General features: G+C 38.6%; 1 long non-coding RNA gene across 1 annotated transcript; it reads left to right on the plus strand.

The window, feature by feature from the left end:
- Positions 1-61: 61 nt before the first annotated feature.
- Positions 62-21,933, plus strand: LOC142407860 (uncharacterized). The gene is made up of 3 exons (XR_012775082.1): positions 62-115; positions 11,262-11,311; positions 21,911-21,933. It is a non-coding gene; the product is annotated as an uncharacterized LOC142407860 (long non-coding RNA).
- Positions 21,934-25,501: the final 3,568 nt, after the last annotated feature.

Consider the following 25,501-nt stretch of genomic DNA (forward strand, 5'->3'; position numbering starts at 1 on the left):
CAGTGCACAGTGAAAAGCAGCTTTCCTCTACACGCATATTTCTGTGTGCATCCCAGACTCACAATGTGCAGGAGCTGGCCCACAGCTTCTCACAGCACGACATTGCACCACAAAGGTAAAAAATTCATAATGATAAGTTTTAGCTTTGCACGTTTTCTACTGGTTAGTGTATAGATGGCAATTGTTCACTATGCCTTTCTTACTGAAGATTCACATTAGATTTACTGCAGCCAAAGTGTCAGATGCAGCTAACTCTTGTGAAAGGGGATTTCTGTTTAAAAAACCATTCTTTTTCACTCCATAAAGTACCAGAATTTCCCCCCTGCCACATCTTTCAAAATCCCCATGTTTCTTTTCTATGGTTTTGTTTTGGATAGTGTTTTGGAAAAGGATTGCAAAACAGATTAAAAAATCCTAGGCAAGAAAAGCTCGGACCCCTTTGGACACCCTCCACCAAACAGAACAAATCCTGATATTTCCTGAACAGCTCTTCTTTGTACCTCTCTGATGTCCATGCTTTGCATTCCCAGGCAGATGTGTTGCATGTTTATTTAAATAAAGTTTTCTTCTCTTTGAAACTAGGGAAGAAATGCTATCTAAGACATTACCGTACACCTCCTGTCTTCCCTGCTTTTGTGTTATCCTGCTATAGCAGCTAAAGAAGCTTTTTTGTGAGACTTTTGGAGGGTCTCATAAATGCTTCTCTTTCTGTTTCTATCCCTGATTACCTTTAATTGGAATAAAATCCTGGCCCTGGTGGCTACATCTGTGCTGCTAAGTAACATTAGGCCAGGGACTATTTTTTGGCTGTCAGGCCAAATGACACAAACTATGTCCAAACTCCAAGGCACTTGACCTTGTGCCTCCTCTGGGCCCCATGTGGCTGTAGGGCAAAATTGTTATTTTGTTTGTGTTTCCTTTCAGTTTAAAGTATTTGAAATAGTGTGGGGATTACATAGCAGCCTCTCAGAACAGTGTTTTTGTAGCAGGAACCTGAAATTATGCTGCATGCCTTTGGGTGTTGCATGAGTTTGAAGATACAAAGCCAAAAAGAGCAGCGTTGGGATAGTGCTGAGCTGCGATTTCACCCTGGTTAACGCAAGGAGTATTCTAGTGGAGATTGCAGCTGGCCAAGAGTCTTGGAGATATTTTCAAAAAATCTCTACCAGTTTTGCAGAAGCAAGAAAGGCTTGTTATCATGCATTGAGCACAGACTGGCAAATACACTGAAATGCAATTATTTCAATTCCTAATCAATGCAAGGCTCAAAGGGATGCCAAACAGCAATGAGGAAGAAATTGTAGGAATTGGAAGATATGTCCTGGATGTCTTTGTAGTTTTTTCTGCAGCCTAATTAGAATACTTTGCCCTTACAAATTTCCAAGAGCTTAGAGACAGGTTTGTCTATTCAACAAGCATCATTAATAGGTACAGTTGACCCTTATTCATTTATTCCTTCTGCCTTAGGCAAGGTATAACCTTTCTTAATAAGCTGATGTCTTTAATTTTCACCTGTGGACTATCTCCAGCCTGAGCTCTGAGGCCATAATTCTGATGATCCTTCATGGGTATTGATCACGTTTGATTTTAGTAGAAGACGTAAACCTTAATCAGAGATAGGGAGGAATCTAAAACATTTGGATTGACTCTCTACAACAAGTTGGAATTCCATTTTTTTGTCTTCATGAAGTTGAAAACTTAATGTGACTGTATTTTTCCAGCCTCTTGAAAGTAAATTCTAGCCTCCCTCAGACTTATGCAGCTCAGTTAATTTCAGTGGAGTTGCAGGGATTTTTAGAGTTAACTTTGCTTGCTTTCCTCTCTTTGGCTGTTTAGTACTACAGAAAAATCTGATCCATAGCCCTCAGCTATAGGCTGGTCTGAAACAAAAAGATGGAGAGCAGAATAAAAGAGCATGTCAGCCTGGAATGACGCTAATTACATTCTTTTCACTGGACTTGCAGTCCTTTTAAACAACAACAAAAGTTTCTGTATTCGAGATACTGACCCTGATCCCTGTCTCTTACAGTCTCTTACTAATGAAAATCAAGAGGAATTCTATTGATTCCAGTGCAGTTAAATCAATGTAAGAGAAATTTAAATTGGGCCCATTGTAGGCAAGATATAAGGCTACAACCTGTCAGGCATTTATATACTCCAACAGCATTCTATGTGGTACAGAATAAATAAATGCAAAAAGATCCCTATCCTAACCTATGTCGAGGCAATTGCTCAGAAATTAGCATTCAAGAAATTCCTCATAGCATGAAATCATTCAGAAACTACACTGGGGTGAGGAAAAGACTATATGTATTGTTAACTCAGAGTACATTATATCACATGTGGAAATTCAAGAATATTTGTTATATTAGTCCAGATAAATGTGGTTTAAAATGAGCAATGAAAAGCATAAGAAGAAATATAGTTGAGATGGAACAGAGACTATGACTTTTATCTTCTCCCCTTGCAATCACTCACTTTTCCATGTCAGTGAATTTTCATCATCCCTTGCTAGCAGGTGGAAATTAGATTAACATCTGGAAGGAAGACAATCTTGAAGGTGTTTCCTTCTATCTGATACTGCTAATGAGACTCCTGGACTCTGCCAGAGTGCTAGGGACTGCATGTATGTGGTAGAAGATGCTCTCTGTTATTTTCACTTCAGGTTTTCTATCGTCCTCTGAGCTCCAGCCTGTAGTATGTTCGGTGTAGGAACAGGTATCGTATATGCCACAAAATGGCCTCCTAAGACATCTGGCGTGAATTTGTAAATAAAGGATCAGTTTGTGCAAGAACTGCCTTTTTTCATGAGTATTTTAGGGACCAGAAATAAAAAATGTGGCATTGAATACAGAATGGTGAGAAATTTCCTCCACTTTGACAAAAGAAAGGTAGCTTTTTTGACATTGGAATATGTTTGAAATTATTTTGTTTTTAACAATTCCTTCATATCAAGTAAAAATCTGACCCCTTTCCCCAATCTGAAGCCTGATGGAGGGGTTTAGTGCCAACAAGTGCTCAATTTATCAGATGATATATCAAGAAATACCATATTTGCTTGCTAAAATGATCTCTTAAAAAACCCAAACAAACAAACAACAACCCCCCCAGCATTTTATTTCCTCAATTTGCAGTAAATGTTTTACATTTTTTTTATTAAACATGAATTTTCATTTGGAAAGCTAACTCAGGTTTTAAAACATTCAGAAACATTTTAAATGGCTGAAATTGGAAAGAAAAGATCATCTTGAAATGAAAGATTTAATTTTTATGACATAAATAATATGTATTTACTTGCCAGCTCACCTGCAGTTCCAAAAATCTCCATTTTTGCCTCAGTTCATTTTTTTCTTAATTCCCCAATAAACAGAAAAATCCATAATTTCCTCAAGCATTATTTTTAACATACTTTCCTATGTCTCTCTGTAGCCCTTCTTCTGTGTTCAGAGGCTAGGAATTAAAGCTGTTTTCTGCGGGCTGTTTTCAAATCACTGTGTAATGTAGTCTATCACTGAGCTCTGCAGCATTCAGTCACTGACACATGCAGAAGAGCTTTTTGTGAGACGCTTCTTTTTCTACTTTCCTATGTCTCTGCTATGTTCACCTTTTCCATTAACCCACCCTGATGGTCCCATTAAACTCAATACCAAAGCTACCTTTGATTTCAAAAGGATCAGGGTCTGGCTCATGACTAACACGGGCTGATCAGCCTGATGCTGTGGAGCAATAGGGTGCTAAACGTACAGGCTGGAAATAAACTGCTTTTCAGTAGGATGACATTGTACACTGTCACTTCCATATCATCAATCAAAACTCATTAAGAAGGGAGTGAATTTGTCAGCTTTTCTTCTTTTGTTACCACTGCACTATTTGCTGCCAGAGCTGGCCTGTCTACCAGCTGAATACATGCTGAAAGATGAGATCCAATGAAATTGTGAAGTCAAATGCAGATTTTCAGCCACACCAGTTGTGTTAATATTAATGGGGGCTGCACAGTTGAATACCCATTATACCAGGCTATAATGTAAGCCTCAGGAACTATTTCTGTGTTCCTTTTGCTACAGCAATTATAATTAAAAAAGGAATCCCACCAGCTACTTTTGGATCAGGCTGTAGGATTTCGTGTGAGAACTGAAGCAACAGAGACCTGCCACATCAACAGGAGGCTCACAATGAAGGGTCAAAGGTTTTACACCTAAGTCAGCCATGGCTTCTTGTGAGGTCTTAAGCAACACTCGCAAATCTTTATGGACCCCAGATTTTATATCTAAACACATGCTTGTATTTGCAATATGTTTTGAGATATGTGAGGCTACACAGTGTAAGGCATCTGGATAGCACAAGATGTCCCACTGTTGTTAATTATCAAAATATAATGTGAAAATCGGTGGCAGACAGTATTCAGAAACAGAGTCACAAAGAAAGTAATGGGACAACAAGAAGAAATGGAGAAAATAGTTGGGGATAAAAAAAATTCAGTGTGTTTAGGGGACAGTGTAAGTCTTGCAGGTTTTCATTTAACTCAATTCAACTGTCTTCAAAGAGAAAATTTCATTCAGCCTTGAAAGCACCTTTTCTGATTCAAGGTCTTCATATTCAGTAATTTTTTAGTAAAACTTGTCTTAGATTGTGTAGCATGTGCAATTTCTCTTTGTTCCAAGTGAGCTTATGTTTCAAGGCATCCTCAGCTCTTGAGGAAATGAATGAAGCTACCTCTATTTATAAGTACTAAGGCTCCAAAGAGCCTGGTCTAGTTCCTTTTATTTTTATAAATATTCTTCCAACTGCTTACAACAATGCTTAATGACACCATCATAGCAGCAAAATAAATCTGTTATTTCTTTCTAACTTCAAAAATTTTCCTTAATATGACAAATACCTTCCTCTGAGAAAAAAATATTTTTTTTGCTTTGTAGTATGGTTTTACAAGTGGATATAATTTGTGAAAATACTATTAAAATATTAGAAGGTAATTCTTTGAAGCTTTGTCAAAATCTTGAATTCTTAACTCAAGCTTTTTTCTATTTCAGTAAAATAAGAGCATTGCTGTTTTTTGTATTAACCTTAAAGGTTTAAGATGATCTAATCCATGCCATCTAGAGAAATTCAATCAATAGTTTTGCTTTTGGAAGAGAGAATCATGAATCCATACTTTTGCCCTGGATGGAAGATTAATGAAGTTAAATGGACAAAAGCCAGAAAACAAAATAAACCACCAGGCCTGTAGGCTATAAAGAAGCTTGGTAGAGTCACTGAAATCAGAAAGAAAACTCTGTTTATACTTCACAAAATGTGTTAAGAAATTGCTTAAAATGACATTAATGTGGTAGTGGTATCATTACCTGTCATATAACCCCTCCAAGAGACTTCTGCTTTAGATTTTTTTCACTGAAATTTAAACCCAGGGAAACACGTAATGATTAATATAGTTTCCTTGCTGCTGGAAAAATTATCACTGTATTATACTCCAAATAGTAGGAGATTATTGCATAGTGGGATAGCTTCTAGCCAGTTGCTTAACTTGACTTAGCAGGAGTGTACTCACCTAGGGCCAGTCTCCCAGCTTGTATCTAGTGAGGCACGAGTCTGAGGAGATGGTCTTGCCTGCTTAGTGTAAGTTACTCTGAATCTGGTGTTCAAGTTTGGAGACAGTGTAGAGGTAGGTGGTCTGGTGCCTCTCCAGGATCAAATCCTGGGAAATGGGCTCAGAGAGGTTAGGAAGGGAAAAAAAACCAAAAGTACATCAGATGCAAATGCTTTTAAGGAGCAAACCCCAAAATCTTGTACTTGGGAACAGTCTGAAAGTAAGTATCTAAGGAAATACTCTTCTGTCTCCACATGCAACTGAACTGCAATAGTCTGTTTTGGAAGTGGTAAAGGCATTTCATTCTTTCCATTACATGAAATAACCCCCCTGATATATCTGCACCTTCTGCAAAGGATTCTAGTATTAGTTGGAGTCATCCATAATGAGAAACTCTCATTCAAGTCTTTGTTTCAGGCAGACTGTGGGACAAAAGGATTAGGCAGCGAGAACAGGCTTTCAGATGAAATCTTAGTGGGATTGTCTCCTTTTAGGCATGATGACAAACTGTTCAATGCTAATCTCAAGACCAAAAATGTAGCAACAGAGAAATTACTAACCTACTCAATGTTGTTATGTCTGTCTAGGTCCTATAAGATGGTAATGCCTAGTGCCCATTAGCTCTGAGTTTTATTTTGGGGAAATTCTCTAAAACATGGCTGAATTCGGATGACAACAGTCTTGGTGTTGTAATTCAAATCTCACTGAGAAAAAAAAAAAAGGGATCTGGAGGACTTTAAATAGCTCTCAGTAGTCCCTTCAAGGAAATAAAAAGCCTGGGTTGTCATGAGTAAGGACAATAGTTTTTGTTGTCTCTATTGTTAGTATTGGTATTATTTTCTTCACTAAGAATATTATAAATACACAGTTATATTGGTTTATACATTAGAATAACCAGAATTTAGCCAACAATAACACTTCCCTGGTTTTAAAACTAAAAACTGTATAGATATTGTATGACCTTTGCAGCACCTTTAAGCAATCGACTCTTTGAACTTTGAAATTTGTCTTCTGAAAGAGGTTTTCCTGCATTTCTATCTAATATATTTAACATCTCTTTAGAGTACTTTCTGTTCCTCTCCTGCCCTCTGAAGTTGTATCCAGCAGATTCATCTTTCCATCTCAAACCAGCTAAGATACATTGATTTCTCTTCTCCTAAAATAAATAATATGGTAATTCAGGGTGATACATATTTTGGCCCTGTCAATATGAGTAGCAGGTTCTTAGCTCTATTCATGATTAGAGCATTTATTTATAATGGGATAATATATTCCTGCAGGAGTGGGAAACTGTTTTGAAAACATCTCAAATATTTAGCTTTGACAGAAAGTCATATAATGAAAAATCAGAGCAATACTATATCAACATAAACTATTACATAGCAAGCATTTGCTGTTCAATAAATTAAACACTGACTTTGTTTAACTAGCTGTCAAACAGCTTAAACATTTTCAAGTATACGTAGCATGGGCTTTTATTAATAAATTGAAATTTAGTAGATCACAGAGGTTCTGACCTTGCGGTTTTCCAAACAATGTGGATACGTCAAATTCCTGAATGAAATATACATTCACAGGAGTAGCACATGAGCCTGTAACAATGGTACGCATGAGGAAATGTTCACTCATCTGTATTTCATGCCCAAAGGTAATAGTGGCCTTTCAGATTCATACCATCTCTTAAACTACTACACAATCTGCTCATTGGGGAATTAGATATAGTAACAGAGCTTTCAGTCAAACCATCTTGCTTTGCAGAACTTTCAGGGCAGCTTATTAAAAATAACCAACAATATCAAGTAAGACCACCTTTATCTCAGTTCACTGAAGAAACCCTGTTATTTTCTTATTTCCTTGTCAAAAGGTTTCTTTATATAATTGATTTAGATGCCATTCCTTTTTTATCTGTCCTCTTAATTTTTGAAGTGGTTCATCTAATAGGCATGATTGTAGGGGACTTGATGCTTCCAGCTGAATTACCTTCTTCAGGGAAGAAATGATGGATGAATTCCACGTCCACTCTGTCTGCAGTAGTAGATCTTCCTGCAAAGTCATCATCTCAGGTTCTGTTTTCTACCACAAAATTTACTCCCTTCAAATGTGAATAACCTGTGCTAGTTTTATGAACTCAAACTCTTCTCTTTCCCTGCCCTCCCTCTCCTTGAAAACATATTTATCCATATTTGGTTTAAGGGCAACAGTGGTTATAGTTTTGAGGGTCTTCAGTGGCAATAAATAATTTTCTAATTAGATGTCTGGAAGAACCCCATAAAAATAGAGTAAAATACTTTTATTTTGAAGTTTATCTTCTAACTGGGGAAAAATCCTTAAACTTATTACTATATGTTAGAATTCAACAATAAAATTTCACCCAACCATCTAACTTATTATAATGCATTTCATGCAAATTTTTTGTCACGAAATCTGTTGAATATGTATGATTTTTCTGTATATGAACTGATGTGTTGTGCTAACCTGGCGGAGTACTTGTGGCGGAGCGATCCCCAGTGCTGCCCAGTGCTGCAATAAATAATACCTGCTTAATAGTCATCCCGACTATTGAGTCCTGATTTTGGCTTTTCACGGCAACATGATACAGAAACAACAGGGAAAGAAAACACACTTTGTTACGATCACTGCCTTTTCTAGTCATTACCCGCCTCCCTCAAGTTATGTAACTAGTCAAAGAAAGTGGAAAAGAGTTACAGAAACCTTCTCTTTACAGACTACTGAGGGACATGAGATAGGTCTCTGCAGTACTAGAAACCTACTAAAGGACTGCGCAAAAATGAACTGCAAAACCGAGGGACCTTTTCTAAGATACCTGTTTTGCATTTTTGCAAATGATGGCTTTGTAAGTAGTCACTCTGCAATTAAAATACGTGTTGACAGAAGAAATTGCCCTTCTTGGTTAGCCCCAAATTACCCAACTGGCCTCATCAAGGGCTAATGAAATCAACTTTCTGTCTATGTGTTGATAGAAAGACTTCTGTATTTGCATAATTAAAAAAAAAGTTTTATTCCTTTTTCTTGGTTTCAGCTGTAGATAAAGATGTCGAAGGCATAACATTTACAATGCCCTTTTGTAGTTATACATTATTTGTAAAGGTCAATGGAAAATATCACATCATCACTGTCCTCTTTGCCATTAGCTACATTATAATTTTTGTCATCATCCAGTTGTTTCTAGACAAACTGAGTTAAAATCCCATCATAACAGGCAGTGTGCAGGCTTACCATAACATGAAATCTTTTCTTCCACAACTTATATGATATTGCATTACGGCTTAAAGGATGCTGTAAAAACAAGACAAAACCATTTGAAAATAATTTCTCCCACAAAAATCAACTTCCTTTGTCATTCAGGCCCCTGCCAAGATCCTCAGATCAGCACAGACACGTACTGTAAAGAAATATCAACTTAATCTCTAGAGAACTTCTCAGGCCATTGAAGTTAAGCACGCCCAAACACCTCTGTAACAAGATGTTGAGGATGGGTAAAACAAAGAAAAGGGAGGGATTCATGCAATGAGCTAGTTCTTGTAGAGAACAATTATTTGCACATTCCATATTTATAATATGTAGATTAACCATCCGTCATTTATTCGGCACCAGAGTTTGCAAGTAATCTATTTATTTTCCATGGAAGAGTGACACTACAGTTCTACTAACCTTAATTGCAACACACACAAACATTGACAGTCAGGGATTTATCTATGAGGTGTATAAAATATCTTCAGGGTATCCTGAGGGAATTGCTTACTTTGGCATAGAAATCAGACAAAATCTTGCCAGTCTAATTTCCTCTTTCTCTGTGATCCGCCCTTGCAATTATGTGAAGTCTGTGAATTACATAGAATTTTCTGAATTTTTCCTGATGCAAATATATTTTTTTCTTTTTAGTTAGAACAGAGTGGAATAACTTTAATTCACTGAGGTACTTATATAAACTCATATCCCTGCTAGGTTTCTTTGATGGGAAGACACTAGTGGGAAGACTCCAGGAAAAACAGCAGTAGCAGAAAAAGGAGCATTTAAACTCTGATGGAAATGATGAGGAGGGAAGGTTATCTATTGGCTGGAAAAACATTTTGCTCATCACTTGTAGCTAAAACATTATTTCCAGGAGTGGCTAAAAGACAGAGAGAGACAGTGACAACCACTGGGCAGTCACAGCATCTTCTGAGCAGACTGGTGGCAAGGGGGAGTGGGCTTTAGTTCCTGAATGTGCTGGGCTGAAAGCAGACAAGTCCTCGGGCACTTGGCTGGCAGCTCAACTCTGCAAGTGCCCTTTACTAGCCTAAATACTCTTCTGTAAAGGACAACCTTTTCATTGTGTATTTTGCCTGAAGGTGTGCCAATTTCTCTGCAGTGTCATGTTTGCCTATTCATATTATATTAATAATGCATAATTCCATGACAGCAAACATTATACAGTGAATGAGGGGAATTTGCTGGCCTTTCAAATTACAGTGTCTATATAACTATGATAAAAACCTCTTCAGCCAAAGGAATAGTGCTGCAAAATTGGACCAAGAGAGTAGACAGGAGAGTAGAACAGAAAAAAGAGATTTTTGGATAAATATGTTTAATAAAGTAACTTTAATCGTGTTGTTCAATAAAAATGACAGATGGTCAAATCTAGCCAAGAGGGATAGTAGAAAGATAAGAGTACAAGCTGCATTGGTAGCTTGAAGTTCTTTGAGCTCAGAGCCTGTGCATTCAGCAGTGCAGAAACTGTCCTCTGCGTTAAAGTAAGAAGATGAACTCATCATACCTGAATTACCCCTGGAAGCAGATGTGTGAACCACAGTGCCCAACAATGTCTAACTGCCAGCAAAGGCATATTTACATCACTGCTGAAAGCTGTTAGGACCCTTGCTGATAGCAAGTATCCCAAACCAGAGGTAAACTGGTACAATCAGAGACCAATATCAGTGAGCCTGGTGGAGGCTTGCCAGCAGTCAGAAGCTGCCTGTAGCATAAAGTTACCCCCTTACTAATGTTTGGCTTATCTTTTCTATTAGAAAATGCCGAGTTCGTGTGTATGCAGCATAGGAGCTGCTACTGAGAGCAACAGACCTCAGATCAGAACAAGCAAAATGAACACACAGCCCTCTTTCTGGATCCATTTGTCACAGTTTGCTTTTTTGTCACTGTACTTGCTTTCAGTTCCTAAGTGCCAAGTGCCTATGATTTTTGCTCTAGCAGGAGTAAATAGTGTCTTCAGTTTACTATATGTCTGTGAGGACTTCGGTAGGATGTTTTCCTTTTCACTAGAGTCTGCAGTTTGCAGAAGTGCAGTAATGCTAAGGGTTTGAGGAGATGCACATCAATGGACACAGGATAAAGCCATGTCCACTATGTTACCTGTATGTACATGTCATGTACTCTGTATGAGCTAGTACCTCTCAGGAAAGAGGGAAGCTGCTGTTTATTATATTCTTATGTAAATATTGGGGCAATTTCAATCTGAACGTTAGTTTTCTAGCTAGCCTATAGATCTCTAATGCATCAGATAAACACTCCATGTGTTTTAGTTACTTTAAATATGGATCTGTATTGGAGGAACAGAAATCATAGTAACTGACTAATTGAAGTGTAAGTAACAGAGCTTGACTTTTGAATCCAGTATTGCATATATATAGAATATTGACAATGAACTCTTCATATTCAGTCCACAGATTCTGAGGGAAAAAACCCAAAGGAAAACCTCCTCAACTAAATGTGAGTATAAAATTAAAGGAAATTATAAACCTTCCTCACATCAAACAAGAGGAGGGATTTGCCAAATACGTTATCTGTTGTGACTTACTCAGCTTTAGTTTATATATAGTTTAGTTTATCAGATATGATAAGGATACAAGAGTGATACTTATGTAGACAGCGACTGCAGTGTGAAATGCTGAAGCCCACCACACGCACCGCCGGTGTAAATGTCACTTAAATATCTACTGAGTTTATTCTGCTGTTTCATGTGAACAAGCAAGTGGAAAAAAGATGTTTGTGTGGGGAAAACTTTTTGTAAGAAAGCTGATGGGGAAGCTGATGATTCTCTTTCCGAAAAAAAAGATGTTTGTGTGCTTTATGTGTGCTTATGAGCTTTATGCCAAGATTAATCATATTGCTGTGACACACACATCAGAGTTTGGGAATGTTAGGTTATGTGATTAAAGGATAATCATGAAGAACATAAAGACTCCATGAGGATCAGAGAGCTATGATAGACAGAGGAACGATAGCCTAATCAAGGAAAATGGGACACCTCCAAATACAACATTGGCTTTAGTTCGGCATGCACAGTATTTCCTCTTGGGGCAAGAAAGAAGTGAACTAGGGACTTTCAAACTAGGTTTCAAAAAGCAGCATATTCATCCTCTAGGAGAAAGCATTACAGATTGAACATTAAAAAGGAAAAGCCTTGCAAACAGTCACCCTACTTTCTGGGTTAATCAGACGTTACCTATTGGCCGTGTGGAATCCTGGGAAGTGCAGGTGCAAGTTTGTCAGATTTCCAGTTTTTGGCTTTATATACATGCTTTGAGCAGAGGTGTTTCTTTCTTCCTTTGTCTTCTTGGTTGGTACCAGAGTAAGCTGGTATAAACAAATTTTCTCTGGAGAGTGAGGCTTTCTCTAGACTTGTTTGGTATTCCTGTGGTTTTGCATCAGGGAAGCAGGAACACACATGCACATAATATTTATAGTATTGATCCAAAAGACTTTCTGAATATTCTTGTGTGTCCACAGTGCTTGCCATATCTCCCTGCATAATAAGCTTTGAAGTTCACATGTTTCCGAGAACTCACATCTGTCACATCGCACACTGAGCCTTTTTTCCTCATCTCCTGCATGACCAAAGTAAAGCCTTTCAATCACTTGCTGCACATTCGGGGCTGGCAATCAAACTTCAGCATCACAAGTGTGATATCTGTATGCACCAGATGGCAAAACGTTTGAACATTCAATTTTATTTCCTGACCATTTGGGAGCATTAAGAAAGAATTGTACAACAATTTCTTTCCTCATTTCTCATGGGGAAAGAAATTGTTGTACACTAAAAGCAACATATAAAATAAGGGCAAATGCATAAATGATTTCTTAATTAAATCAAAACAAACATTTTCCTACTACATGCCATGGGGAAAGCACTTTCCAATTTAGATGAGCTTTTAAAACGTATTGTGACATGTTTAATTCAAAGCAATACTGTATGTTTTATTTTTCAGAATGCTCACTTTTATAAAAGGAGTGCACAGAAAAAGACGTGGCTTCCTCATATTTGGAGAGAAAATGAAGTCACACAGGCTTGCTGGCATAACATGTAAACCAGCACATTTTATATTAGTAGGACTGGTTGCTTTTACACATCTGTGTAAAGGAGAGTGCTATCTGAGGAAGGAAAGTGGGGAACAAGTCGGGATAGGTGAAGCAAAGATAGAAGGTGAACCAGTACATCAGACTTTCAGACTCAAACGACAGGGAGATAATGTTACTACAACACCTAGCACCAAAGAAAGTCTCATGCCTAGAAGTGGTCTTTTTCTGCATTCCATTATCTGATAGGTTTTATTTTGGAGAGAGAGTATATATGCTTTTCAGTGCTTGATAAAATGATGAAAATCAGTAACTATCACTGAGCAGAGATTCTGCTTTGAATCCAGATTCATGTTGCATTTACCTGCACAAAGAATACTTAAACACTGAATTGAGGTAGCTGTAAGCATTTTTAGCATAAATAATCTGAAAGATAATGGATAAGGATGAGGGGCACTAAGGCTTTGGGTCTTCACAAGACCAAGGAAGGTTTGCAACCTTGAAGATTTATCTGAAACCCACAGATTTGGTGTGAAGTCCTGGCCTTCACAGAATTCAGTGGAGTTTTTTCTGTTTACTTTGGTAGGGCTTAGATTTTTATTTTCCTGGGGACTTAATGCATAAACTCCAACATATGAAACAAGCAGATATTTCCTGCTTTGAAAAAGTAAAATAAAGTGGAAGTGATTACAGAGCTGAACATGACTGACACACATTGCAAAAATGATTCATGTGACGTTTATTGATGTGTTGAGGAGAGAAGGATTTTGTATTTTTGATCTTATCTTGGTTATTGCTGTGTAAAGAGAAAGGGTGAATAAAAAACTATATGTGCCCACATCCCAACACTATTATTTTGTTCTCTGTTCCTTTGAAATGACTATGACACAGTTTCTATGATCCTTCAAATAATTGAAATGGTGTCTTTCCATAATGTCTTTGAATGGCACAGGTTTTTGTGAGCCTCTGACAAACATATATGAATTGAAGACAATTAGACAAATCTGTGGCTTTTGGAACACTGCAGACATTACTTCCTTAGTGGGGAGTAGTTCTGAATACAGGAGAAAAAACCTAAAGAGATCTCAAAGTATGTTTATGTTAAATATGCAGTTGGACTGTTTTCAAAATGAATTTACTTGGCAGAGGCCTATAGGATGATGTCAGGAGACCTGATGGGGCTGTCTCCACTTGTTCTGCTTTGCTGTCTCTTTCTTTTCACTGCAGTCCACAGAAGGGTAGTTTGATTTTGGTGACCAGGCTGCCTTTCAGTCAGCCAGAGCCAGCAGACTGCCTTTGAGTAAAAATTCAGATTGCTCCTCTCTGTGCTCAGCAGGGCTGAGCGCCTCTGGGATGTGGTGAAGGCATTTGTATTTGTTTTACTATACTGCAGGGCACTGAAATAACTCGTCTGAGCCAACTCTCTGTCTTTTCTAAGAATATCAGTGCCCAGAAAGGCTGACAAGCCAAGTAAGGGGTAGAAGAAAGCATCCTCAAATCCACATATTTCACAGCGGTACTCAAACTCACATGTGTCTTATGACCCTTGTCCCTGTGGAGATCACAGTCAAGAAGAAAATGAAGAGTTTTGGGATAGAACTAGCTTGCCACACAACAACAGGGGCTGTTTTATTACCAGTTTTAAAGCAAGACCATAAATTAGTGTGGCATGATGAATGCCCAGGTCCTGAACCTTTATCCATGTGACTTTCAGCAATACTTTTCTCCCTGTGGTCCTACAGGACAGCAGGATTACTAGTACCCACTATTGTCCCACCAATTCCTGGTCTGAAAATCTACTGAAAGAGCGAGGCAGCTGTTGGAGGAAGATGACAGGCTACTGATCTTAGCACCTGCAAGAGACACAGCTAATGGTTTAGCAAAGGATTTTCTGAGTCTGGCACTGCAGCAGCTCCTCATAACTAAAAGTGCAGCAATGGTAGCACTAGTGGCGTCCCTCCCTAATAGACAAAGGTGTGCTGTAGCAGACTAAGCAAGGCAGGGGCAGCTGTCACCATTGCTTTCCCCATTCTGCCCCCTCTGGATGGCCACTTGGGAGCTAAAGGCTAGAGGTATGCTCCTCCTGAGGTGCCTAATTCTCAGTGATGTCAACATAGAGGCCTGTCAATAAAAGTAGAATTCCAAATGGCAGTGAAAATCTACTCCATCTGCAACCCTTGCATCAGGTCAGTTCATGACTTTCTCTCTGCACAAAAATCAGCATCACGGTCTGACATTCATCTTCATGTAAGTTTCTGCCTACATCAGCTGCCATCAGCTCTCTTCAAGCACTGTGGAAAGAAATAGGTACTTTTAGGATAAGATTCATCTGACTTATTTTAGACACCCTTTTCAGGATGAAATTGAATCCAGAAGTGCTTGTTTCACACCAGTGATTATAAGAGGAGTTGGGGTGACTAATGCAGAAACCAGTATCTCTGTCTCACCAGATGCGTTCCACCCAATATGGGTGTTAGGCTGAGCAGCAGCAGGGATCAATGAGACTCTAATGGGAGGGTGGGTGGATTAGTTTTCCTCATGACTTGTTATGATTGATAAAAAATGGCCAGGAGAAATATTTGGATTCCCATCTCTCTCCCCTCCAGACCCGCAAACCCCAGTTATTCTCATGCAGAAACCTGTTGTTTTGGCTGCCTATTACCCGCAGACTCAGTGGAGGGTATACTTGATGCTAATAACAAAAGCAGAAGAGAAAATGAATATGTCACAAACAAGGACTGATGCTAAATAAATGAAGGATAGAATTTCTCATTTATGCCAGCATCTTTTGAGACACTACCCATATCTTCTTCCCCTAGAACAGGCCCCCAGAGTTTTGTTTTCATGGAGTCATTGCTGGTATCAGACTGGTGTGCTGGGCTTTCCTCTGCATTTCTCTGTGTGACTGTTCTGAGAGAACTGCAATGATCCCTTCTGCCTTTGCAGTCTGTGAATAGTCATTTGACCATGGAGGGAAGCAGGGTATTCAGAGGTGTCAGTCCTGTCATTCCTCAAATGACCATATGCAACATCAAGTTTGGCCCCAGAGATGGGCAGATCGAGAGCTAAGTAATTTTGATTATAGCATCATAGAATCACAGAATGGTTGAGGTTGGAAGGGACCTCTGGAGATCATCTAGTCCAACTCCCCTGCTCAAGCAGGGTCACCGACAGCCAGTTGCCCAAGACCGTGTCCACATGGCTTTTGAACATCTCCAAGGATGGAGACTCCACCATCTCTCTGGGCAATCTGTGCCAGTGCTCAGTCACCTTCACAGTGAAAAAATGTTTCTTGATGTTTGGACAGAGCCTTCTGTGTTTCATTTTGTGCCCACTGCCTCTGGTCCTGTAACTGGGCATCACTGGAAATAGCCTGTCTCCATCTTCTTTACACTCTTCCTTCAGATATTTTTATACATTGATGAGATCCCCCCCAAACATTCTCTTCTCCAGGCTGAACAGTCCCAGCTGTCTCAGCCTTTCCTCATAGGAGAGATGCCCCAGTCCCTTAATCATTTTAGTGGCCTTTCACAGGACTCTCCAGTACGTCCACGTCTCCCTTGTACTGGGGAACCCAGAACGCCTTGATGTCCTCAAGATTTACAATCATTTATTCTGACACAGTCTGGGCTTCTGGGTAAACTACTCAAATTATCTTAATTTGATAACAAGTTTTGGTCATTTGCATTTAAGCCAGGGGTGCTATTATTTAATATTTATATTATTATTATTGTTATTATTATTATTTTCTTATTACTTAACATTATTATTATGAGGGCTCCAGTGGGAGCACAGTGGGACCCTCAGTGCAAACCAGCTATATAACTAGCAGATATCCCAAAGTGTTGTCATCAGCATTGCTCAAAGGATCTTCAGTGAGGAAACTATATGCAACTCATTTTTTCCATAAGAAGTGTTGCCATAAGAATATTAGAGATCTGTAAGTGCTAACAGCAATATGCCTAAGATTGAAATGGTGAATAAGCAGACTAAGACTACCCAACGTATCATGTCCAGTAGAACTGTATTTGGGTGCTTTGCTGTTAAACAAGTCCTCAGAACATTAGCCTAGATTGTAGCAAGTGTCATTTGGGTAAACTTAATGTGAAACACGTCGAGAGATTTTAAGGCTGGAAGGTGAGTGTGGGTTAAAAGCCTGACCATTTGGCTTTTTACGATCACTTTATACCTGACCAATAAAAAAGAATCTGCTGCTACCACTGGCTGTGGCATTCTAATGATGCCCTTTTTGTCCGTGAAATGACTAGGGAGGGAGGAAAATAAAACAAACTTTCAATGTCTGCTGCGTATGTGACCTCTGTCACTTTACTCATGGACCTCTGCTGACATTTCTAACAACTTTTGTGCTTGAGAGAAGTGATCCTTCTTTGGACACTCAGATTTTTTTAGGCAAACAAAAACATTTGGCTTCCTTATTTTTTCAGATAGACTGGGCTTTTTCTTTTTTTTATATATAAGAAAGTATATATATTTTCTGATATATCTGTGGAGCTGAAACTGCTTTATGTCATCGCTTACTTGCTAGCTCTCCTGATAACACCTTTAATGGAAAGAATGGTGCAATGGCAGCATTTTATATGTTGTAACTATTGTACAAGAGTATTATTATGTACAAGAGTATTTCATAACTCTTGTAGAAGTTTTAAGATCTGTTAATCCAATAGTTTCTGTATGGCATTATTACAGTACTATTAACATGTCATGTGGGCACTTCACCAAAAAGTCTACTTTCTTGAGGTTTTTAACAGCTTGTTCTTTATAAACAACTTTGGACACTGCTTGCTAATTAGCTCACAACATTCAGAGGGTCATCAGCAATGAGATTATTTGTGGCTGGTGCACTTCTGTTATTTATTTATGTAAGGCTGTCACATGAATGGAAATTAATTTGTATTCTTCTGTGACTCAGGTACTGCTTTTTGCCATTTGTAATAAATATACAAGAAAATGGTTTGCAGTCTTCTTGTATAAGCTGTTAGATATCCTGAACTCCAGCACTTGTCTGTTCTAAAGGCAAGTGACATAAAGAGATCTTTTCTGTGCTTTCTTTTTCCGTACTTTTAATGATAATCATATTACCTGCTTAGAAGCAGGCATAAAGCACCCTGAATGGTTGGATCTGCTTCTATCAGGTATTACTGAATGATCCATTGAAAGCATTTGGGACTACTGTTTTAAAAATGTCTTTCAAAATTTCAGAAGACAAACCCTGTCTCTTAGATTTTCCTAAAAATTGTTTATAAGAAAGCCGTGTCTCTGCTTGTCCTTTATCAGCTGACTCAGGGAATGACAAACTTGATGTTTCAATAGACAGGTATCTTGACCTATGAAATCATAATTAGATTTTGTGGTTATTGCGCTCTCCTGCACAAGCTTGGCACAGTCAGCTTAGGCAAGGGAGGTGAAAAAGAGGCAGAAGAGAAAACGTGAAATTTTTTTTAAACTTACAAACGTTTGTGCCTGAGTAACTTTAATTATGTCAGCAGCAATGCAGTTGCTTAGACTGTTACAGTATGCCTTGTAATCATTTACTTTTAAGTAAATATCTGTAACATCTAACCATAGGTGAAGGTTAACATTGGACTCAGGATGCAGTAAAATGAGAAATAGTAACTGCAGTCAAAAAAAATGCATAAGAGTAATTTCCCTTCAGGGTCATTCATATTTGACTTGCCATTTATGTCTCAATGCTTTTGAACTTACTTAAAAGGAATTTGAACTGTGGACAAGGATTCGCTTTATCTGATAGACCTCATATAGGATAAGTCAGTTGCAACTGGGGACATTTTCATGGAAAGCTGTGTCCTTTTCAGTGATACAACAGATTTTCAGACTTCTTAGCAAATCATTAAGTTAATGCAGTTTTGCTGCATTAGGAGGAATATCTTTATTGCTTTGGACATATCCACATTTTCTTTTTTGAGCAAAGCGGGTTGGTTTTTTTTTATAGTATTATTAAGTCTAGCCTGGGAGAAAGTCACACTTCTGTTTGCAGAACAACATAATCCAGTTTTCATCCTTCTTTAACATGTGCTACGTAGAATTGAAAAAATGTAGGCTTTATTACCTGTTGGCAAAGTGGAGCTTGCTTTAAAACAGATAACTACTGCTACACAGGCCCTATACAGGCCCTTTCGTAGGGTGGGGAGCATGAAACTGGCCCCAGCACTCCAGTTGTGTCTCACCAGGGATGAATAGAGAGGAAAGATCACCTCCCTCAACCTGCTGGCAATGCTCATCCTAATGCAGTCCAGGATGCTGCTGGCCTCCTTTGCTGCAAGGGCACACATTGCTGGCACATGGTCAGCTTGTCCACCAAGACCCTCAGGTCCTTTTCTGCAAAGCTGCTTTCAGGGAGGATTAACCTTATAATGCCAAATTTGCTTTGGAAACTGTGATTTAAACTCTAAGGCTGAGATCTGCATTAGGGCTTAAATGTATCAATGCTGAGTGTCGGAGAACAAAACCTTTAGTCACTGAGCTGCAGAAGCTGGGATCCGTGGCAGGGAGGTATGCCCCCTCTATGTGGGCATACAGGAGATTAAATGCCTTGGAATACCACCAGCATGTTTAGTGAGAGCTTGGCCAAATTAGATCTTTGAAGCAGGAAGGTGCCTACTCCATCTGACAGCGAAATACTGAGGACCAGCATGTGTCCTTAATCCCATTCTCCATCTACTCAAATTCCTTCCCCAGAGCCTGCTAAAGGAGGCGGGTGCCTACAACAATTTTCTCAAAAGCTTGAGTGATGGTCACTTTCTCCTTTTTTCCCTTAGCACCATGGTTGGGGCCCTTATTCAGTGTTTTGAAGTGTCAGCTTTAGGTCTTCCATTTGTTTGAGGGGGATCACTTCTCAGGAGAGTGCCCTGAAGTCAAGTTATAAGATGAAGTTCTTGCACTTCACGTAACTATTAAATATTCACTGGGTATGAGAGAGCAGATGATTCTTCAGCTTTGTGAGTCATTTGGAAGGCAGAGGCCTGAACCTCACTTATGCAACCTTTCCCTCCCTTCTCATTCCCTCGCCTTTAATTGTTTTATACCAAATGTGAAAACTTCAGAAGAAAAGATAGAGAAAACCCTTTCATCTTTTGAAAGGGTTTCAGCTTTACCCAACTAATGGATGTAGGTCACAGATACTCTGCAAATTTCATCCATAAATCTGTTTGAAGAGGCTATTTTTTAGCACACATTTGTACAGTACATAGAAATTTGAGTCCAGATTACTTTAATTAGGAGTCCAAACTCTGCAGATTGCTGCAGCAACGCAAGTAGTGACTACTGCTTATGAAACATCTCAATTATTTTTACTTGAGTTGTGATGGTGCATTTCTCCCCACTGAATGGCAAAGTGGACCACTTGTGTCATGGTCAGGAAAAGAGAAAAAGCTTAGGGAAATAGCCTCCTTTTTAAAAAAGTAATCATGTTTAAGAGAAAAGAGCAAGATGTCAGAAAGATTGTCTGTAAAAGATCAGAAATATAAGTAATAATAATAAATGAGTTAGGTGTACCACAGTCCAGAGATAGAGACTTAGTTAACAATTGTCCTTAAAAGCACACAGTTAAAAACCAAACAATTGCATAGCATATTAACCTCAGCAGTGGTCTGACATTAGGCTAGTATAAAATGTTAATTCTTGATGAATTTGCTGCTGAAGTATTTTTCTCTATAACTGCATCCCTTTATCATAGCTGTTAGGGGTAAAATTCCAGGTTAAATCACATCTTGCCTGCTCTAAACTATCCATCACTTCCTAAATGCTTTTAATTATCCTGGAATGAAGATGTATTTTCTGGGATCCAGCATCAAGGTGACTTCCTGAGGTCAGGGCAAAGCCTGTGCTGTGCAGAATGGAAGGGATGTGTACCATTTCACAGGTCTTTACTGTCAGTGCCTGAGGGGGTGTTACAACACCTTGGAAGACAGCATTTCTTGAAGAACTGGGGTAGCATAGGTATTGTGTTTACTGTGACTAAGGTTTAACATGCCTACAATAGTTGTTTCATTCTTATTTCATTTTCCCTTATGTTTTGTTTTTGTCTGGGTCTTCTATTGTGTTTCAGGTGGATTCTTTCTCTTTTGCCAATCACAACCAGCAATTAAAACTCTCACCAGCCTCCATTTTTCTTCAGTGAATTCATTTGTCCTTCAGTTTTATAGGTGCAAATCCACTGTCATCAAAATATAGCTGCAGTGACATCTGGATAACCCTATCAGGAATGTAAATACGGTAATTATAGTCAATTGAGGGACGAGTCATTTGAAATCTGCATATGAAGAATACTGTGGCCCTATTTAAAAAAAAAAATTAAGTGGTGTGGCTCTACACAGGTCATTCACTGAAAACATGGTAACTGCCTTCTTAAAGACTCTGGACACATGCCTTCTGAGGTTCAGTCACAGATTTGTCTGGTCCCCAACTGTGGACATATTGTGAGCTAGGTCGAGATGGCTTCTTGTTTGTTTGTGCTATCTAATTATGAAGTCTCTATCACTATGCCCACATAGATTTCTGTAAGAACAAGTCACAATTTAAACCTTTGTGGTTTGCTTGTGCCCTGTAGAAATTCTTCTCACGTATGTTGTGCCCATATATGCAAGGGCTCCTAAATCTTTAACTCCAAACCAACTCCTTAACGCTAGACAGAATTTCAGCAAGTATGAACTGGAGTAGTCCCACTGTTTTTTATGAATGTGTGTCGATTTACAGTGGTTGAGGACCATGGTCACAATGGATGTGAAGAAAAAGAAGTTGAAAATAAGTGCTTATACAAGGCAGATCTCTGGAAGAAGCCCTCCAGTGCAGAGCTGCTTTCCACCATCACTTTAAATGTCCTTGAATGTGGCCTGACCAGCCTGGAGAGAACAACGAACCTTACTCCAGAGCTCCTTTCTCTGTTGGTGACAGCCTAGGCAAGGAGGAGTGCTTGCAGGAAGGTCAGGGCTGTTGTTTCTTGTTTTTATTGTTGTCCTGTGGTGTCTGTTGCAGCCCTGTATAAATTAAGGAGGTCCTTATTCTACTCTAACATGACATGAGAAGAACACTCTTACAAGGAGCTGTTGCACCAGGATGAGAGTTGGGCAAGCAAATCCCTTGCAGTCTGGTCATTGACTCTGTTGAGCTTCACCACTTCTAAGTTCATTAATACACCCAGTGGTCCCATCTAGGGGTAGTTCCTCAGAAAAGGTAAGAGAAATCTCATTCTGTGAGGTATTTATATAATTTATTTGTATACAATAATATAGAACATATGTCTATAATGAATGTATTTATATAGTGTATTTATATAATGTAGGTCATCAGTAAGACTTTAGAGGAAGTGTGACTAAAATTATTCACTTTGAAAACATTATATCTTTGAAAATATTATCGGGTCAAATGTGATCCCCAATCACCAAAGCTGCAAGCCGAATATTAAATTATTGATCATATCTGTTCTTATTGTTATGAAGGCTGCACCACGCTAACAATACACTGTTTAAAATGAGGATTAGAGCTCGAGGTCAGTTCACTAAAAGGACATCTATTTGTTAAGTCCTTAAGTGAAAACATTTTGGAAATTAGCTTTCATATGCAGAGATTAATTGGGAGACTGAAATGCTTGGGTGTGTGTGAGTCCCAAGGCATTAGAGTCTGCTGTCGTGGAAATACAAGTACATTCTTATGCTGTTTACTGTTTATTCTTATGCTGTTTACTGTCTGTTTTACTGTTGTTAGCTGCATGGATGGTTGCACAGCCTCAGCCACAGCTGTCCTTTGTTGCAGACAGCTAACAAAAGCCTGGGATGCTTTCCACTGAGACAAAGACACTAAATGAACTGAAGCTATGCTGAAGATCTGGTCCTTAGTTAGCAAGGGTGGTACACAGCTGGTAATTCTTGCCTTTGCAGTCTTAAGGTTTGTTTTTTCCACAATTGATTGTTGAATTGTGCATCTCCAGTTTTTTTGAGTTTTCATATTTGAGGAACTCCAAAGAAGCTTGAATTGTAGTAAGTCCCACAGCAGGTGCTGTTGAATTATTTCAAGTGCAAATCTAGAAATGAGTCTTGGTTATTTCTGAAAATTTTAGCCACTAGTTATTTGACCTCTCGGATAATTTGAAGCCTTGGGGGTGAAGGAAATATGTGGGCTGCAATGTGATTATAGACCCACTGAGACTTTGACCTGGCTCATTGTATTCTACTTGGCCTCTTTTCACTTCTTTTTCAGACAGAAAGTGCTTTGAAAAAGATGCCTTGTCTCAGCACCGAAACTCTCTCAGACACAGCTCAAGTGCAAAAGGGAAACTTCTTGAGCATTCCTGCTCTACTAACTGGCCAGGATCTTGTGCTTTATTTACAACTTCCCCTATTACATCAAGTCCAAAGTGCAGCTCATCTATGATTCTTCCTTCTCTAGGCAAGAGCTGATAGCATAAATTTAACTTCTCATACCTATCGGTCTTACTTAGTCCCAGCACTTTTCTGTGAAATTCCATATTGATTTCGGGGTTTTTCTCTGTGCTTCTTACGGCACGAATTGATTATGATTCACTGTCTCTGGCATCTAGTCTCTGCAGTTCCACAGTTTTTCATGGGTGTGTAAATTATCAGCTGTGAGGTACATACTCATTGCAGGGAGATGCACACTGAAGTGCGTGGGAGGATTTTTTAACTGATTTTTCAGCTGGTGTGTGGAACTCCTGAGTTCCTTTTTGAACTACCTGATCTTTCATGACTCCTTAATCAAACCATGAAAAATATTTGCATCTCTTTTTGCTTTTATCCATTTTTAAACACATGCTGATACATACAATTATATCCACCTAGAAGGTTCCTCAGCACTGCATTAAGAACAAATATATATAAATATAATTTTCTGCTATTTGTAACACAAACATAATGTTTTGAGCTCAAAGACAATTTTCTTGCAGAACATTTGTATGTCAAAAATGGTGTTTTGATGGATTGAAGGGCTTGTCATTTCCTTCCACACTAGGGGGAGATGCTGCCAGTGATACTGCTTCCTAGGGTTTTGTTGTTTTGTTTTCCATTTCCCTGCTCATTTCCTAGCCAGCCTGGCTCTCTAACTGCCAGGGACATAGGACAACTGTATCCAATCTTCCTGCTTACCATGTCCATATCTCTGGACTCCTCTGCTCCTTGGGATGTCCTTATGCCCAAAAGGCTCATTAGATAGGCTGTGTAATTGCCCTGATCCTTAAGTCTTGTGAGCCAGGCCCTGTCTCTTTGGTCAGGCTGGCTTCCCCATTCTCAAAGTGACTGTACTGGGGCTAGCCAGACTCACGAGTTTGCCAGTTGGTAGGACTTGGGGCTGTCCATCTGCTGCTGTAGCTTGTGAATAGGCTACTTGGATACTGATTCATTAGGAGGCAAGGGAGCTGGCTGACCCCAAAGAAGTCTATGGGATTCCACGATTATGCGGGGACGAAAAAGGCCTAGGAAAAACAAAACACTTTTCTTCTGTGGGAAATCTCAAGATTTTTTTTGAAAATTTGAGCAACAATATTTATAAATACACATACTGTCAGACTTCTCTACAGATGATTCCAGTTAGCTGTCTTGTTGGGTGCTTTTCCTATATTACCAGCTGCAAAGTGGGAAAATAGAATTTCTTCTGAAGCTTTGCAGGAATCCCTATGCAAATGAGAAACGCATACAGAAGCTTTATATGAAAATCACCAAAAAAGTATGAATCACATGTTAATTTTGTTCCTTGAAGAAATGCGAAGGGTAGCAATAAACTAAAATACAGTCACTATGTCAAGCTGAAAAATATATTTCTAGGATCAGTATTTTTAAAAATTGTTCTTAAAACATTTACACTGCCTAGTGACATTGATTTCAAAGCTGCTAGAATAAGAGTAGGAAAGCTTAATCCCCCTTCACCTCACCTTGCCTTCTTATTGGACACACGAAGGTTACAGTAACAATTCAGATTTTTTGTTATTAAAAAAGTATAAGAAATATTTAAAAATCTTTTGAAGATGAAAGGAAGCTTGATGAAAAGAAAAACAAAATCAAGATAGAAGGAAGAGTGATAGGAGTAGGATAAGTTTACTCATGCAGGCTTTAACCTCAAAACAAGAGGAACCAAAAAAAAAAAAGAATTAAAATAAAGGCATGCAGGAACAAGTCAGAAAAAATGAAAATTTCTGTAAAAAGTTACAGATACATTAGAAGAAATGATAAGAGTCCCATGAGATGAAAAAGGTGAATAAGTATGTGAGAATGCTCAAGTGGGAGAAATTCAGAGTAGTTATTTCTCCTCAGTTTTCAATACATAAGAGAAGAGATCATCAGCAAACCTTACACAGAAATCAGAAAAATTATTAAGGACAACAGTTAGAGAAGCCAAGACCAAAGGACAGTTAAAGAGATTACAAAAGAATATTTGTCACCTTAAATATACATTGAACTGCAAATTTGAATGTACTGGAGTTGGGGGGTGAATAAGAAATACAGCAGTTTTGAAAAAATCAGGAATACAATAATACCCTACCATGAAATAGAGAAAATAAATTTGTCGCTTTTCTTTAAGCAAGCAGACATAAAAAATTACTAATCAATGGCTCATGAA

Source organism: Mycteria americana, chromosome 3 (assembly GCF_035582795.1).
Source record: "Mycteria americana isolate JAX WOST 10 ecotype Jacksonville Zoo and Gardens chromosome 3, USCA_MyAme_1.0, whole genome shotgun sequence".
Classification (NCBI taxonomy): Eukaryota; Metazoa; Chordata; class Aves; order Ciconiiformes; family Ciconiidae; genus Mycteria; species Mycteria americana.